The 18,457-nt window shown below is 33.6% G+C and overlaps 1 protein-coding gene and 1 long non-coding RNA gene across 5 annotated transcripts in view; one reads left to right on the top strand and one right to left on the bottom strand.

Moving 5' to 3' along the window:
- LOC127857963 (uncharacterized) overlaps window positions 1–18,457 on the bottom strand; it is a 261,868-nt gene that overhangs the window by 131,444 nt on the left and 111,967 nt on the right. The gene's annotated exons all lie outside the window — the stretch shown is intronic.
- LOC127857975 (uncharacterized) lies at window positions 6,039–14,036 on the top strand. Its single transcript, XR_008038705.1, has 2 exons — window positions 6,039–6,111; window positions 13,198–14,036. It is a non-coding gene; the product is annotated as an uncharacterized LOC127857975 (long non-coding RNA).

Here is an 18,457-nt window from a genome sequence, read left to right as displayed (position 1 = left end):
TGCATTATTACATTTCGGGTCGACAGTAACAACCCGTTTTGTAATAAAACCCCGAAAGGTAATGCATTTTATCATGTCCATTAAATCAGAGATACAGACTTTTTTAGAAGTTATTTTCATGTTTGAATTAGTTTTAGAGTAGGTATTGACTGTTCCCCCGACCTTTGTTCTTATAGACTCCATCAACAAATCATGAATGTAATAATTTATTACAAAGCGGGTTGCGATGCATTATTACATTTCGGGTCGACAGTTTCGACCCGTTTTGTAATAAAAACCCGAAATGTAATAAATTTTATCATGTCCATTAAATCAGAGATACAGACTTTTTTAGAAGTTATTTTCATGTTTAAATTAGTTTTAGAGTAGGTATTGACTGTTCTCCCGACCTTTGTTCTTATAGACTCCATCAACAAATCATGAATGTTATAATTTATTACAAAGTGGGTTGCGATGCATTATTACTTTTCGGGTCGACAGTAACAACCCGTTTTGTAATAAAAACCCGAAATGAAATAAATTTTATCATGTCCACTCAATCAGAGATACAGACTTTTTAAGATGTTATTTTCATGTTTAAATTAATTTTAGAGTAGGTATTGACTGTTCCCCCGACCTTTGTTCTTATAGACTCCATCAACAAATCATGAATGTAATAATTAATTACAAAGTGGGTTGCGATGTATTATTACATTTCGGGTCGACAGTAACGACCCGTTTTGTCATAAAAACCCGAAATGTAATAAATGTTATCATGGCCATTAAATCAGTGGTACAGACTTTTTTTAGAAGTTATTTTCATGTTTAAATTAGTTTTAGAGTAGGTATTGACTGTTCCCCCAACCTCTGTACTTATAGATACCTACACACACTTCTTCTTAATAAATGTATTTAGATCTTCAAATGTCATAATTGTCTTTTGCCAATCGCTACAATTAAACTGTTATAAAGTCATGGTACTTGTACATATGTAAAGCTATTGAATGAAAATGAACGAATATGATTACCATGAAGTACAGATGTGCAAACAAAAACACAATTTTTCCAAGCAGTAATCGAAATGTTCGTGATCTATGAGCCCTTTAAAATAAGCCATTTATTTCATAGTCATGATGCATTTATATCATGCAAAAGGCATGGTTGATTTTCAAAAGAAAATAATGCTGTGGGATTTTATTCATTTTTGTTAAAAAGCTATTTTTGTAAGTTTGGAAAACTCGATGTACAGAATATTTTCCGACCAAAGTGATTTTTTCCTCTCAACAATGGAGCAAGATGCCCTATTTGACATATGATGTCACTATTAAATATCATTTATTATGCATTTGTTCAAACATTCATCATCATTTACCATTATACTTTTAAAACGCCATTTAGAATAATGATGCTTCATTAACAGTACGTCCAAAGCCCTAGGCGGTTAGGGCTCATTGGTGCTGTGTTGTAATGGTTGGTTTGATTCGTTTAACATTCTCATATGTAGGAGGATTGAATATTGATAATACAAGTACACTTGGAGAATTTTCTAACGCAACACTTTCGAACTTAAATATTTCAATAAAGAGTTTAGATTTTGATTAAAATTTGCACATGTGAATATTTGACAATGTTCTGTGCAAAATTATTATTAAATCATTCATCCGTGACAAAAGGGCGCTTTTGTACTTGGGGTAGCCGTGGTTTCATTGTTTTGGACGTGAACATGTTGAAACGCGGTATGATTCTAATTTTATTTCAAGTTCTTCATTTACGGTTGGTTGATACACCAGGAAACATAAATTTATTTTTAAAATCGATATGTGCCGTATTAACTTTTAGAAGCGCAAAAGTGCAACCGGCATGTTGCAGGCTACCTTCCCAACTTGCTGAAGCATCCGATCGTCACGTAACAATGATTATATTGTTTGCTTGCACATACTATAATCAAAAGATCACATGTACTATTGTTTGCTTGCACATACTGTAGTCAAAAGATCACATGTACAATTTTAAATCAAAATATTTTGTTTAACTGAGATATTAAAGTCGAAATTTAGTGCATTCGAAAAGGCACCATGTATAGTACAACGCTATATTATTTTTCCAATTTAATTTCAATTTCACCATTGTTGGTGGGCTTTTACACCACATGAAAACAATATGGCTCGTATGAATATTCATTAGTGCAATGCTGCCAGCCGGTCGGTCATTTAGACGTGTACGTTAATGCGTGTTACTTTTCACATTATTGTTTTATGATGTACAATTTTGATAATTTTTCTTTTTCAGTGATTATTTGAATTTGTAATGTTTGATAATTGAGTGTTGATCAATTTCAATTAAATTTACATGAAGTATAAGATTTGTCTTGAAGTAGTCTGAATCCAAATTTCAACAAAATCCGTTATAAAATAAGGGAGCTATATTGATTCAAAATTTGACACTAGATTGCGTCATATTTTTCAAAAAGTAACTACTGTAATCAATATTACTTGTTTTCCAACACTATAAGTTTTCATACATACTTTTTGTGTGAAGAAAATTGTTTTTGTGACTCAAATTGTTCGGACGTCCAAATCTTCACCTATGAGTACTGACTTTTGGATGTTTTTCTGTCAAAATTCGGCCCCATTTCTTATGTCAGAAACTAGATATGTTTCACAAATGACACTAACACATTCTCAATTGACGGATCCCGCTTATTTACATGTATTTGTTTTAGAATATTTCTCAAATGTAGTTCCCCTCCCGTCTAAAGGTTGAACTTTAGTTGTATAATATAAAACACACTGTTATAATAATTTAAAACAATATATGAAGAAAACAACACCAAAGTCCCTTTTTTTCAAAACGAGGCATTTGTTCCAAATCCAAAGAACCCAGCCACATTCCCAACATGGTAAAACACCACTCCTCAGTCTAATTTAAGCATTATAAGGTACCAATGCTAGCTCGTGGGCATTTTATAATCAATTTTACACAAATCATTTAAACATTTCTGGTAGAGTACCTAAAATTTGATATTTGCATATTTTGAAATTCATCAGGTATTGGTGGAACCAAAAGCAGCGGGGCGAATCCTGTAGACATGTACATTTGTAGGGGATCTTTCGGAACTACCGGCCCGCTGCTATACATCTCAGGGGCAGATGTGGCTGGAATTGTGTCAAAGATTCGGGCAAAAGTAACTTAGTTTAAGGTGTCTGTTATGACATGTTATACCTCTTTATTAAAAGCTATGTATGTTTTAATTTCAGTATGGTATATATCTTTTATTCAAATAAACTTCCTTGATATTTTTTAATTAGAGTTATATTGAGTAAACCGGCATTACGGTATTTCTGGTTACGAATTATCAGGGCATTGAAGGCAAGCAAGTATTTATTTCATGATGCATAATGAGATGGTTTAATCTACTTATCAAGGGTGGTTTAATAGTGTTATTTTTAGAAAACAGTAGATAGACGAAGGTTACGCCTTTCAGCTCATGGTTACAAGAAATACACAAGTTTCGTTTTGGAAATTGTTACATTCGAACAAGGCGCATGGTTTCGAAATACCGTGGTTCATCGCTTTCAGTCGGCTATTAGTGAGTTCGAGCTTCATTCATTATACCAAACACAATACGTTTGGATGGATGAGAAACAGCTGTTATTGATGGTATTGAATATTGAGAAGGTGATGCAACTGTTTCGCACAGAATCCTGAGAATGCAAGTGTGTGCTTATGAAATTAAGTCCTGATGCTCAACTATTTATGACGTCGGGGAGTTCAAAGAAGATATTTAATTGACATCTCGAACAAACAATGTAAGCGAATAAGTAAAAAGACGTAGTCAAATAGATACTGTTTCTCAGGTTAGAATTGATCTTCATGGGTTAGCATTTCTCTTACATAAGCAAACAACAGTGACAGTGTAAGGAATCAGAGCTTAAAGGTACAAATTGCATATTGCTGTCAATAAATGCCAAAAATGTAACATTATTTACCTGCAACATTTCGAACATTTTATATAAGAGATATTTTTTAAGCAAGTCAAAGTTTCAATGATTTAAATGTATGTCCTGATAAAACCGCGTCCAGTACACAATTTTAATGCTTTCTATTTAACAGTGTTTTCATCTTTTTTCCGAATTACACAGCCAGATGATAACGTGTATGTGATAAGGAATGTTTCCGGCGGGTATGCGGAATTCACGGTTGCTGATGTAAAAAAATATAGTGTGGGAATTACCGATCCATTTGACTTTTGCATAGGGTGCCGATCTTGGGTTTATATCGTTAAACTTTATTAATATTTTCTCTCAGAATGGCGTTTCTTGTTTGATTTATTGTTTAAGCAGTCACATAAACAACAAACTATGTTATATGGATCTCTTACACCCATCTGCTTCTTCCTGTATTTGCACGATGATGATCTGAACTATTAACTGTATGATGCGATATTCTTAAATCTTTTTCTTAAAATAAAGGATATAGTTGACACGTGTTCGTAATTTCATTTCATTGTTCCTAAAAAAGTTGTAACTCTGTTGCTCTGTTCTCCTTCCTACCATTGAGATATTAATGGTTATTGAATTAAATGCATTTTAATACCCTTTTATTATTGTTTAAATTGTGTTGCAATGCTATGAGGTTTAATTTTATTTACACTTATATATATCATGAATATTTCTGGGACAAGTGTGAGGTTTAGGGCTCTAAAACCGGTTTAAACCCCCAATGCTTTGCATTAACCGTTCCAAGGCTTTGCCCAAGCTTTATTCCTCTATATGTTTATGTTGTTTTGTATTGTGCTGTTTCGTACTGTTAAGGTAATTAGTAATTAATTAGTTACTTGCCTTAAAGAAAGGACCAACATATTGTTTATAATGGGAATGCAATACTGCTCCAGCAGCTGGAGTTTCACGTGTTTATATTAGTAGACCATGCTATTTAGCATCTTGTGCACACATAAAGTAAGAAAATATGTCTTTAAGTATGAGGTTTGGGTAAGGAAAACTTTTCTCAAAGGAAATTAGTTAAGAAATTTTAATTAAAAGTAGTGTTGTCCAGCGCTGGGTTATGGAGGTTCCAACAATTTGTTTTTATTTACAAGGACGTCTCTTAAACAGACAATACGATAAAGCTGAGAGTGTCTTCTACGAATAGCTGTGCCAGAGGACTACACTTTGCGCACTCTAATTAATATGATCTCCAGTCCAACGCTTCTTGTATACATTTCACTCAAAAATAAAGAATCCATCCTTCACGTTTAGTTGTAATGAGATTGACAATGTACATGTGCGAATAAGCAATTAAAGTTTGGTCTCAAACTATACGTTTTTGTATTTGTCTTTGGTATTTCTTTTGAATCAAAATGGAAAAGATGACAATCTACAAGTAAAGGCGAAACCAAGCTAGACATGTAGCCCTGTATTATGTCAAATCAACAGTTATAACCGAAATTTAAATTTACGTAAATAAGGCAGGTATTTACTGTAGTGAATAACATCTTATACAGTTTAACACAACTGTACAATTTGGTGATGACCACTGTGGCTGTCCTTTATTAATATACTTAATGTATTAAAAAGATCCTAACACTTAAATATTTGTTTTCGCACGTCAAATTATAAAAGCAAAAACCGTCATTGTGCTATACCATTACTTCTCCAAATGTAAGGTTGTCACAACGTTTGCTGTTCCCAAATAAATAGCATAACTTTGGTGATGCAATAATGCTCTTTCAAACACAGGGTTTAGGATATAAATGGGCATGTTATCAGCAGTTCGGCTTATGCTGTTCTTATCTTGTTTGCTGTATTATATGCAAGCTAGTTTCATTTAGATATTTTATAAGTAACAAGACATTTAAAAATCAATTTCTCTTTGTGTTTTCATGTGTATACTAATTATTTATCTCAGATAGGAGATTTTAAGCATTGTATTATCTTTATTAACACTATTTTATATGTATCGATTATATTAACAGTAACCTATGTCCCTTTATACTCCCATTTTGGTGTATTCGACACTTCTTAATGCAATCTTCTGTTGTTTTCATATTAAAATTTGTTATATTTTCAGAGCGAAAGGAAAAGTGAAGCCAAGAAACACCGTTCTTGTTTTTGTTTTGGAGTCAGAAGAGCGGTAAGGCCAATCAACACTCTTAGTTTGTTTTTTTTCCAAAGTTTCATACTGCACCTCAATTTTTATTCCAGATATTTCAGTTATTTTTTTTACATCCTGTTGTGCCGTTTAAAAGCATTTTTCCATTAAAAGGAAAAGTATGGCAAGCGAAATGCACATTAAATCCTTAAACCACGGTTTAACAGTTAACTATATAGTTAAGATACTTTGAACCCGGGTTCAAAGTGCCGTTTGCACATTAAATCCTTAAACCCGAGTTCAAGAGTTTGAACCGCAGTTCAAAGTGTGTCTAAAAATAGATACAAATCTGTTATCTGAGACAACCAATTAGCGGAGCTTAAACCACAATTAGCTATATATAGAAGGTAAATGCCGCGATTTCATTGGTCCTCTCTTAACTATAGGGTTAAGAGACTTTAAACTGCGGTTCAAAGTCTTAAACTGCGGTTAAGAGGCGCGGAATGCATATTAATTATTTAACAGTTAATTATATAGTTAAGAAATTTTGAACCCGAGTTCAAAGTGCCGTTTGCACATTAATTCCTTAAACCCGAGTTCAAGAGTGTAAACTGCGGTTCAAAGTCTTAAACTGGGGTTAACAAGCGCGGAATGTACATTTATTACCTAACTGTTGAATATATACAGTAATAATACTAGTTGTTAATTCATGTTGTCGTTTTATTACCAAATTTATGGATGTAATCTCTAAATTATCTCAATTTCTTAACCCGGAAGTGGATAGTTCCGATTTATTTACGGAACCACATACATTGATAAATATGAAAAAACACTAGTTTAATAATATAAATCCTTTATTAATCAAAATCATATGTTCAACCTCTCCTATACCACTTTACCATTGTAACGATTTGGAAAACAGACCGGACTAAAACATCCGTATTAATAATAATAATAACAACAAATAAAAGCTTTATTTTCAAAACGTTACACAAAAAAGAAAAATGGAAAAATGACATGACAACATTTTTTTATGACAATTTAACTTAACTAATACAAGAATAATGGTTATGCATTAATTAAAAATAATTTAACAAAGCGGGATGCTAAGAGTTCTTTATCGACGCACTCCCACTCAATGAGGTCTATTAATGTATAAAGTTTCAAACTGATGCTATTAATACTTTTTAACGAGACAAACGACGGACAAGTGATCCCTATAAGAAAACATTGGTTACAAAACAATATTAATGCACAGTATTCGATACAAAAGCATTTGTTCGTTAACAGAAAATACTATAATTGTAACATAATTATACTATGTACAACAACCTCAAGGTAGACATAATGTAATACAAATTTGTAGTTAATTAAATAAATAAAGTATAAAATGAATCATAAACATTATTGTCTCGCGTTCTGAGAAAACTGGACATAATGCTGGTGCGTAAATTGTCATATCAGATTAGCCTGTTCAGTCCGCACAGGCTAATAAGGGACGACAATTTGCTCTTTTATGGAATGTTTCGTTTTAATAATGTCTCTTCTTAGCAAAAATCCAGATAAGGCGGAAAGTGTCACTTTACGCATAAGCATTATGCCCATTTTTCTCAGAACACGACACAATTATGCATGTTCAAAACCATTTCTAGCTACATTTTCCCACATTCTCTTTCACTATTGCTTTAACTTATATTTTTATGGGACTGTTTCATCAAAGATCGTACGACAATCTTAATTTATAACTTAAATTTAAAAACTAAAAATATACAAGCTGTTGATAAATAGCTCCGCAAGATATAAGCCATCGGTAAGAAAATGATGAAATAAATGATTTTACTTGAAATAAGCAAAAAAAATGCTTCGGTCTGTTAAAATAATATTTCTTTGAAATTCGTATCGTATTCTAAATTTGTCGTACGATGTTTGATGAAACGGCCCATAAGAATATAAGTTAAAGCAAGAATTTGACAGTATTTGAGTGATCTCAGCTATATCATACTCTTGGACACACTCTCAAATACTGTTTACAGAAAATACTATATTTGTAACATAATTATACTATGTACCACAACCTCAAGGTAGACATAAGTGTAATACAAATTTGTAGTCAATGCAATTAACAAACTATAAAATGAATCATTAACATAATTGTGTCGCGTTCTGAGAAAACTGGTCATTATGCTGGTGCGTAAATTGTTATCCCAGATTAGCCTGTGCAGTGTGTAAACTAGGAATAAATCGGCCTTTTTTGTGGATATAAATAACGAAATACACTTTTGTACAAAGTCTACATCTTAACGTGTCTTTTTCGATCGTAATCACCTACCATTTATTGACCTTTTTGCCATTCAATAAAGCATATATTAAATTAAGAGTACGCTTTATGGAATGGCAAAAAGGTCAATAAATAATAATGCCGGTTTCACGGTCCTGAACAAGGGGTTTCCGCGCGTATATATGAATAAAAAAACTGCATATTTTACAAATTGAACTTTCTTTGCATGTACTTGTATATTGAAATCTGTTTACTAGTGATAATGAGTGACAACAATCTAGCATTTAATGATACCATAAATCTTTACTTTTAGTTTATTTTATGCAAGTATTTTATATCCCTATTGTGATCAAACGTGATTGCTTGTTTTCATGATATTTCGAACACTGCAGTAACGTACGATCTTAAAACGTAATAGCAGAGGTTACATTTGCCAGTACCCGTTCAATACGTTATTATTATGTTAAAACTGGCTAGTATATATACTATAATACTATGTAGTTCATGTTCATCCATTTCGGACAAATGTCTTTTTGTATGCCCCTGAAAGTGGGCATATAGTGATTGCACTGTCCGTCTGTCTTTCCGTTACACTTTGCGTTTAGGTTTCGAAAAATGTGAAAAAAAGGGGCTTATGCCATCCTATGGTGGCAAGCATGTTAAAATATTTTATTAAAGCAACTGTTTAGTTATTGGCTTAAAACTGTGGCTTAAATGTCTGCTCAATATGGCAAGAGATGACATGAAGGCATCATAAATTGTGTTTAATGACCTGCCACATGTGGTTTAACTTTATTCAGGGACCTACACAAGTATGGGTCCCTGGAAAGGCCTGGATTTATGACACCCTGTTTTAGTCTGGACAGTATCCGATCATATCGAGATAATCGGTTTGTGATGAACGAAGTGGCAATTAAACACTGGGTTAAAAAGGCTTAAACAAAGAGTGTCAAAATTCGTGTGAACAATAAAAAAAACAATTACATTTATCAAGAGGATTTATTTAATCTGTAACAAGGTATGTTTTTACAGACATATAAAGGTTCAAATCAGTTAATACTATATGTTGATTACATAAAATCAATCTTTTTGTTGTTTGTTTTCGTCCTTATTTCTGTTCGTTCATTGAATTCAATTTATTCTGAAAGAATTTCCATTTCTGAATATTTTTTTGTTCTTAAAAATGGTCGCGAAGATGTGCCAAATAGAGATTGTTATGGTAACCGTATCACGATGCGGTTCATCAAATGCAAACAATAGCGAAATGGCCGCTGTCTTGACGGCCAAAACTTGCGCATGTGAAAACCTGACGTCATTATCGGAATCCCCAAAACCTCCTATGATATTAAAGGGGCCTTTTCACAGATTTTGGCATTTTTTAACTTATTCATTAAATGCTTTATATCGATAAATGTAAACATTGGATCGTAAAAGCTCCAGTAAAAAATCAAGAATAAAATTAAAAAAAGGAAAAGAATATTGCCCGGACCAGGTTTCGAACCAGTGACCCCTGGAGTCCTGCCATAGTCCTCAAGTAAAAACGCTTTAGCCTACTGAGCTATTCCGCCGAGTACACATACATGTAGTATTTTATACCTTATATAAGCAATCTTCGTAGTTTCACAAAATTTAACGACAAAAACAGAACTCTCCAAATTATTCAATCGTTTCGCGTTGCAACGCTTTATAATTTTTAGGTTTTAAAATCGTCAAAAGATGCATATAATGGCTATATTAGACCATGGTAAATGTTCAGTATTACTGTTTCCTCACAAATATCATAACTAAAACGAAAATTTGCGAATCTGAAACAACTTTTTTCAATTTTGTCAATTTACCAAAGCGTGAAAAGATCCCTTTAATAAGTAAAAACATCATTTTGAATGAAAAAATCAAATTATAGCGAATAATCAATTTCTCTGAAAACACTATTTTCACTATCAAATATAACAAGGTATTCAACTCAAAATGACCCGAATATAGGGTGCATCGCTTTGAACAGCTATTACTTCATCAAGTGTGCAGCGATTTCCATGAACTCGGTCTTATTAAACGCAGAAATAAGCGATCCTGTAATGGCTGAATCAGTGTACCATGACATTCGCGCTGTAAACAAATAATATTTGTTGGAAATTTAAAACCGCTGGCATGTTTCAATAAGAGAGACATTTGTCTTTCGAGGTTTTATAATTTAATTACTGAATGCATTATGCATACGTTGCAATGAGACTCGAAGTCACTCGGCTTAGCTATCCGTTATACAGTCAAGTTACCATTACCGGATCAGTAGCGTAATAAAGTTGTTCTGACGAAAAGCAATAAATGTTTTGAGACTTCTTTTACATCAGTTTGATTAAATATTACTTTGCTTACTGATTCAGCACATAGTTTTATTTTTAATCGCAGGCAAAATGTATTTGTGATACCTTTTTTTCACCGCAGAATTCATGCATTAACGGATCAGTTGTAGCCATAACGGATCACGTGATCGAAACCACTCCGGGGGCATCTAACATGCTATTTGAATTGTCGACACATGAACTGTGTTGTTTAAAATGACCAAGTTACATTGCCAGTTATAAATAATATTCATTATTTTTGTATTGTTTTCTATATGTGATCTTGTATATACACGTTTCGCATGGTGTTCTTGTGTGAATTATCTGTTGAAAAACCTAAATAGATCGAAAAGATGGGCATCTTATAAACCATGTTAATTGTTTTAATCATATCTAATCATCGGTATTGAACATTGAACATAAATAAAACATTACGAGTGAGATCATTTATTGAAAGAATCAACAAGATGTGCATATATTTTAATATATTATATTATCAATACGCATATTATCACGCTTGATCCGTTATTGCCCTAATTCTTCATTTCATTTAAGGTGTTGCAAAATCTTAAACACGAATCAAAACTGAAACGGACTTTGGCAGGGAGAAAGACTACTAAATGGCCTTTAAATTAATGCGTAAACTCTTTAATTTCCAACAGAGTTTTAGAATGTGGCCGCGAATAATGTTAAACCTCTTTTTGGAAACGAGACGGAAGTAAACAAAGTCGTATATACATGTCGCCAAAACATACCAAAATGTTTAACAACGAATAGCTCCAATTACGACTCAATCAATGCATTTAGAAAAAAACGGCCTTGAAGATGCTGTGTGCAAAATATCATCTAAAAATGTCAACTATTTATCGCGATACGCATGGTCTTCAACATCAAAGTGATGCGCTATGGGTAATGATCCGGAATGGTAACTTGACTGACAGTCAGTCAACCAGTTTAGAATAACCTGGCAAAAAACGTTAATTCACAAGTCCAGTCCACAATAATTTATTTCGGGATTTAGTGTCAATGTGAGATGATGTAAAAATAAAGGGTAAAATTTATTTTGTATGATAACAGGTTAGGCCAGACGGCATATGCATTTTTTTGTCAAAAATAGCCAAATAAAGTTCACCTTTTCGGAAAATTATTTAAAATCTTTCAACTTACAGAATTAGTATTTCAAAACATTATCATGGCATTTGTTTTCAATCAGCAATTTTTGTATTTGAAAATAATAAAGCCTTCTATTTCCATATGCGCATTTCAAAACATAACCCATTCAATAAGTTCTGGTTAACTTTTTGCTGCATTTATCCCCCCCCCCCCCCCCTGTAAGCATAATACAAAAGATTTCTTACTAAAACTTTGTTACTTTATTCCTTTACCTAATGTAGACCTTAGACACTTATCTTTTTTTTTATTGGGGAATTATGGAAAATTAAATACAAATTAATCGGAACTGCTGATTTTCCAGAGCTGATTGACAAACTGTACACTAATCCGAATCGACTGTATTTCGGTTAGGGGTATTTCTATCAGATTTATACCATAAAAGGATCACAAAGAAATTATATAAATAAAACCTTATTTGCTGCAATAACCTCACACTTTTGACGAAGTCTGCGTTGTCTGCAAAACCACTTTGAAGTTTTCTTTCTATATCTTGGAATGCTGTTTCAAACGTACGTAATAATTCACTAACTTCATCCGCCGCCATCTTGATAGAAATGCGCAAGGAACAAAACAATATCACATGACGATATTGGTTAATAATTAATGTGCAGAGACAACCAAACACCTAAAAGTCTTAATCTATTTTTCAAAGTCTTAAACTGCGGTTCAAAGTCTTAAACTGGGGTTAAAACGCGCGGAATGCACATTAATTATTTAACAGTTAACTATAGAGTTAAGAGACTTTGAACCCGAGTTCAAGGTGCCGTTTGCACATAAAATCCTTAAACCCGAGTTCAAGAGTTTGAACCGCAGTTCAAAGTGTGTCTAAAAATAGATACAAATCTCTTATCTACATAATTCAGAGACAACCAATCAGCGGAGCTTAAACCACAATTAGCTATATATAGAAGGTAAATGCCGCGATTTCATTGGTCCTCTCTTAACTATAGAGTTAAGAGACTTTGAACTGCAGTTCAAACTCTTGAACTCGGGTTTAAGGATTTATTGTGCAAACGGCACTTTGAACCCGGGTTCAAAGTCTCTTAACTATATAGTTAACTGTTAAACCGTTGTTTAAGGAATTAATGTGCATTTCGCTTGCCATAGAAAAGAGCTATACCTCTGTTTACCCTATTGCATATTTGTTCTCACAGAAAGATATATATATCTTGATTTATTTTCTAATTACGTAATACTTAACCATTTTTTTCTGATTTGATTGCATAACTGTATATAAGATAGAGTGGGGACACATTATTTGTTTTTCACACAGAATACTATTGTGAATAATATTAAGTCAAAATTATAAATAGAATAGTAAGGTAATTCTTATTAAAGAAACAATTTTTTAATTGGCATCGGAGGATGGGCGTAGCAGCACACACGAATTTGACGACTTGGCGAAGTTAGTTCCCCGTGAGACATAAGCATCAAGCACGGCTGCAAAACGAACCATTCTTCAAGAATGTACGACCCGATGGGGATGCTCAGTCCAGTGACTGTCTGTGAAAAAATACTTGTACAAAATCCATGGAACGGCTATGACTGTAACACATCACTAACGGTGGACATTGTTGACAAATGGTCGTCAATAACTAGTGACCTAAATATCGCCTTGAACTCTTCATTCCAGCGGATATACTTAACGAGCCAGACAACTGATGATGAAAACCATCAGTCGATACGCTTGGGCTACGTTGTTATCGTGCATGACGACTTCAAACCGAGACTTCAGTGGACCCTGCTGTGGTAGACGAGCTTCTCACTAGAAATGATGGAATGACGAGGGCCAAGCGCCTCCGTACATCAGGTGGAATCACCACCAGACATATCGTAAATCTATACCCGCTAGAAGTAGAATGTGACGCAAACTGACTTTTAATTGTGTGCAATAAAGTATTTAACTCTTTCCAGTGTCATGGAAATTTGAAATTTCAAAAGTACAAGTAGGTTTGATTAATGTATTTAAATTCTCATAATGTTGTTAGTGCTTATAAAAATTTCGCGGCAAGGAGAATGTTGAGAATTCGGCGCGATGGCGTGTGACGCCGCCGTTGGCGCGACGTCGTGTGACGCCGCCGCATAACGTCATATACATGTACACTATATTGTTATTATTGTTTTTTTTATATACATTTATGCTTGGAGAAAGGACGCCATTATAAAGTAAAACACAACCCTAGCATTACTTATCCTTGTTCAAGTAGACACGCTTCTATGCTTTATGACTAGGAACTCGAACATGTGTTCGAAAGTTGAATGAAACTCTTAGACGTCCATTCGATTTTCTTCACAAAAATCACTTGTCGGAAATTAATGTCTGTCCATAAATATTTATATTTCAGGCCGAAGTTTCTTTCATACATTTCTTTCTTTATACATGAATGTGTTTGTGCGCGTATCTCAAAACAAACATATGAACTGGTTAATTTACATAATTTATTAGTATCATAGTTAGGTCTGAAACTGTCACACACAAGAACTTGTCGAAACAAACTTAATTTAGAAATAAACATTACAAGATACAAATATTTAACAATTTTTGCAAAACTGAAACCATCATCAACGTGTCCTTTTTTATTGATTATTAAGTGCTAAGCCAATGTGTTTATTAACTATTCTTAAGGACGTTCGCGGCAGTTAAGTTGTACGCATTTATTTTTAACTGTAACACTGGTTACGCAATCAGTGTATGCTTTTACGGATATTCGAATTAAAACGGGATTCATATTTAATAATTCGACAATAACACACGACAAAGCTGGGCCGGACGTCTATAATCGGCCCGAGGGCCATTATGAGGCTGGGGCAGATTTTAGAAGTCCGGACCAGCTCTGCATGTGTTATCGTTTATATTACATATCGTACTATTTTGGTCATTCACTAAAATTTATGCATAACCCGATTCTCGTAATTTAATGTTCATTCATTTGATTACGCAATTCACGACGTGTGGCTTAATTTCTGTGAAACAAGTAGCTAGACTCTGGATTTTAGGACAACAATTCGGTTGTGACGCGATTTTATTTAACAGTTAAATACTTTTAAGCATCAAACAACCCCAAAACTTATTTCAGATTTTGTATTTGTCATGCATAATTGGGAGCTGCGATAGGAATACAATCATCGTACTCGCTTCGACAATCGATTTCGTAAATCTTGTCTTTGGTGACAGTGTTAAGCATTCGATACACTCGTTTTAAAACGTGCGATTTAAAATCAATATAGATAAACGGATTGAATAACAGAGATCGCTATTAAACATTTTGTAATTGTATTATTATAAGCACCGGATTTTTGTTTACACCGAGGTTAGTGTGTCTTTTACTATAAAGTTTGCTGTTTGACGAATCCTCTTTAAGTACAACAAGAGGAATCAATTTAATGTACACATGAGTTTCAGTTTCTATCGATATTTGTGTTTTCCAAATTGTGTGCTTCGTGACATTTTAATTACGTTTGATTCTTGCGCTGAGTTTTTCTTTAATTTTATTGATTACCGTTAGCTTAGACTGAAAGTGGACGCCATTTTGTTCAGTTTCATTTTTTGTTACACGTTGAAATACTTTATACACGACATACAATTACGTGTAGCATAGCGGAACTTGATAAGGACCGAATTCGCACGCCGAGTATGCGGATACTTTGATAAAAGATGGCACTTCGATACCAGATAACAACAAAAGCCACGTGCGAGAGGCGAGTTCTTCAGCTTTTTTGCATTTATGTTCCGTTCATTTGGTTTTTAGACACTTAACATGGTTTGGTCGCTTAATGGTACAGTACTTCGTATTGCGGAGCAAAACATTCGTGGAATAAAAACTGTGGATTATAATTTTTTTTAAAAAATCCATCGATAATCATCATGAATATATGTATCCCGGAAAAACTGATTTTTGGAAAAAACCACTAATCTGCTGGTACAAATAAAGCTGACCCATTTATAATCCTTTCAAAATCACACACCGTATAAACCGTTATGCTTTTAACTATGTTATCATTGGTTGATATAACTGACCAGCGTTGTTTGTACCGGGATGATTGGTGGGTTTTTCTAAACTCGTGCTTTTCCGGGATCAGTATATTCGATGATAAGTACGTATTTCAACAAAATAAAAATACTTGAAAAGAAATTAAGAACGTGTCAACTAATCGAAATAAAAGATCAATATGTCCATTAATGTTACAACATGTTAAATTTTAGTTAACTAACGTATTTGAGGAAATTCAAATGTTTTAAGAGTCGGATGCCAAATTTTCATGGACACTTCTTTTACCGATCATCTCAAAGACAATGGCACTTCGATTCCAGATTACTCGACACTTTTTACCAGATATATCACACTCTATTTAGTGAATCAGAAATGCAGAATTCGTTGTGGAATACTGTTATAGTAACCAGGCAATAAGTAAAAATGTATGTACTGACGTAAATTAAAAACGAATTACCGAAACATGTTCTTATCCTTTTGGAATATGATAATGATTTTGTATAAATGTGAAAGACACACGTGAAACGAAGTCGATATGTCTGATGAGTGCAGTCTATATGACCATAAATTTTCCAGTTTTCGAGTCACCCAAGAGCTGGATCTTCGCATAGTACACGAGCTTAAACAATTTTAAATTACATTTAAAATGGAACTCATCATACATATCGAAAATGATTATTTAAAATTGTTTAACCTCGTGTGCTATGTAATTTTAAATTACAGTCTTTGTAGCGAAACGGCTGAGCTAAAGCATTTATATTTATGTCCTAACGAAGGTACTAAGGCCATTTACTTATATACAAGATAGCGTTTCATGAAACATCACTCTGCTTAAACTGCACTTTAGAGCTAACTTTCAGCGGCGATGCAGGTTCGAAATTCTATTGGAACTTTTTTGCTCAATACCAGTAAACAAAACGAGAGCGCCGATTCCGTTGAAAGTCCATTTGCAAGATACAGAGAAGTTTCTGCTGAAGTAAATTTTAAAGGATTAGTTGTCTGAATGAAAATGTAAAAGGCTATAAACAGGATTTTACTTGAAATATATTTCTTCAGAAAATAAGCATTTGAATCTTATTTAACATTTACACTTATAATAAAAATTATCTAAATTAATAGTAATACGATTTTTGAAAACGAACAACGCCATTGGTTATATTTTACATGTGTATGTAATTACGTTATGCATAGATTCCCAATGTGTCGCGCTTGACAATGCAAATTGATTTGTTCTTCAAACTGTTTGGTAAGAATAGCCATAATATACGTAAATTCATTTCAGGTAGAAGATAATACTCGGTTATCAGAGTGCCCAATTTGCTGAAAGTCTCTGTTATCCGAAGTGCCCTATATCGGGAATCAAAGTATCCGCAACTTCATGTATACTTAAGAAATAATCGACGGGTAACCGTTGGTTATTGCGGTATTCTACCACGGCACGCGACTTGTTTTCTATATACAAAGAAGAAAAACTACTGTTGGTTATTACCCCGATATACCAACGGTTGTTTAAAGTGGCATCACTTTGATTGTCCGCGCACATTTTATGAATGAAGACGACGTCATTTGATTGTAATTGTTGTGGTGTCGTCACGTTTTCGCGGAAAAGTGGAGGACGTTCGGTTAATATAATTCTCATTTATAACCTTTAAATCGCGGATAACTTATTAATGAAAACGTGTTAGAATTTAAATAATCCACGGGTAACCGTTGATTATTGCGGTAATAACCAACGGTATGTCGTTCCGATGCTTGTTATCAAACCACTCGGGCTACGCCCTCGTGGTTTAATTCCTACGCATCGGAACAATATTACAATATTTATACAATATACAATATTTCCAAATAACTCTTTTTTTTTGTGGCTTTTTTCTATTTATGAACATTAACTTAATGACAAGTTAAGCACTTTTAAGTATTGAACGGTCATATATCTAAAAATGCCATATTTAAACTGTCGTTGAAGGTCATTTAATGTATATTTATTTCATCTTATTTTTATGTATATGATCATGTTGTTTTAACTTATTGAGCCTTTTTCTGAGAAAACTGGGTTTAATGCATGTGCGACACTTTTCGTCTAAACTTGATTTTCGGTACGGAGGGACTTCCTTGAAACTAAAAATACTATAAAAGCGGAAAGTGTCGTCCCCGATTAACCTGTGCGGACTACACAGGCTAATCTAGGACGACACTTTACGGACAGGCATTAAGCCCAGTTTTCTCAGAAAAAGGCTTATATTATTTATTCCAAATGCGTTGGTACAGGTCCTTTTAAAACAGAAATAGGTACCTTCGATGCCGCATCGACACCGTATATACCATAGTTCGGCAACGACATGCAGTTTGCCAATGGTGTTCTCGGGTAGTAGTAGGCAAACGCCATGCACATCTCTTCTTTAGTTGTCAGACCACCCTGTCATAAAAAACGCGTTATTTAAAGTCCGGGTTTTTAGAAAATTAATTTTTTTATCGTAATTTCTACAGAAATGTTACCTTCCATTGTTAAACGACTCGCTGGTTGTTTAATTTATACGCATCAACATAATAGTTGTATTTTGGCCGGAAAACATAAAGACATCCAAAAGAACTTATCAAGAAAAATA

The sequence above is a fragment of the Dreissena polymorpha genome, chromosome 14 (assembly GCF_020536995.1).
Source record: "Dreissena polymorpha isolate Duluth1 chromosome 14, UMN_Dpol_1.0, whole genome shotgun sequence".
NCBI classification, from domain to species: domain Eukaryota; kingdom Metazoa; phylum Mollusca; class Bivalvia; order Myida; family Dreissenidae; genus Dreissena; species Dreissena polymorpha.
The sequence above is the reverse complement of the archived record's forward strand: the minus strand, read 5'-3'. Positions and strand labels throughout refer to the sequence as shown.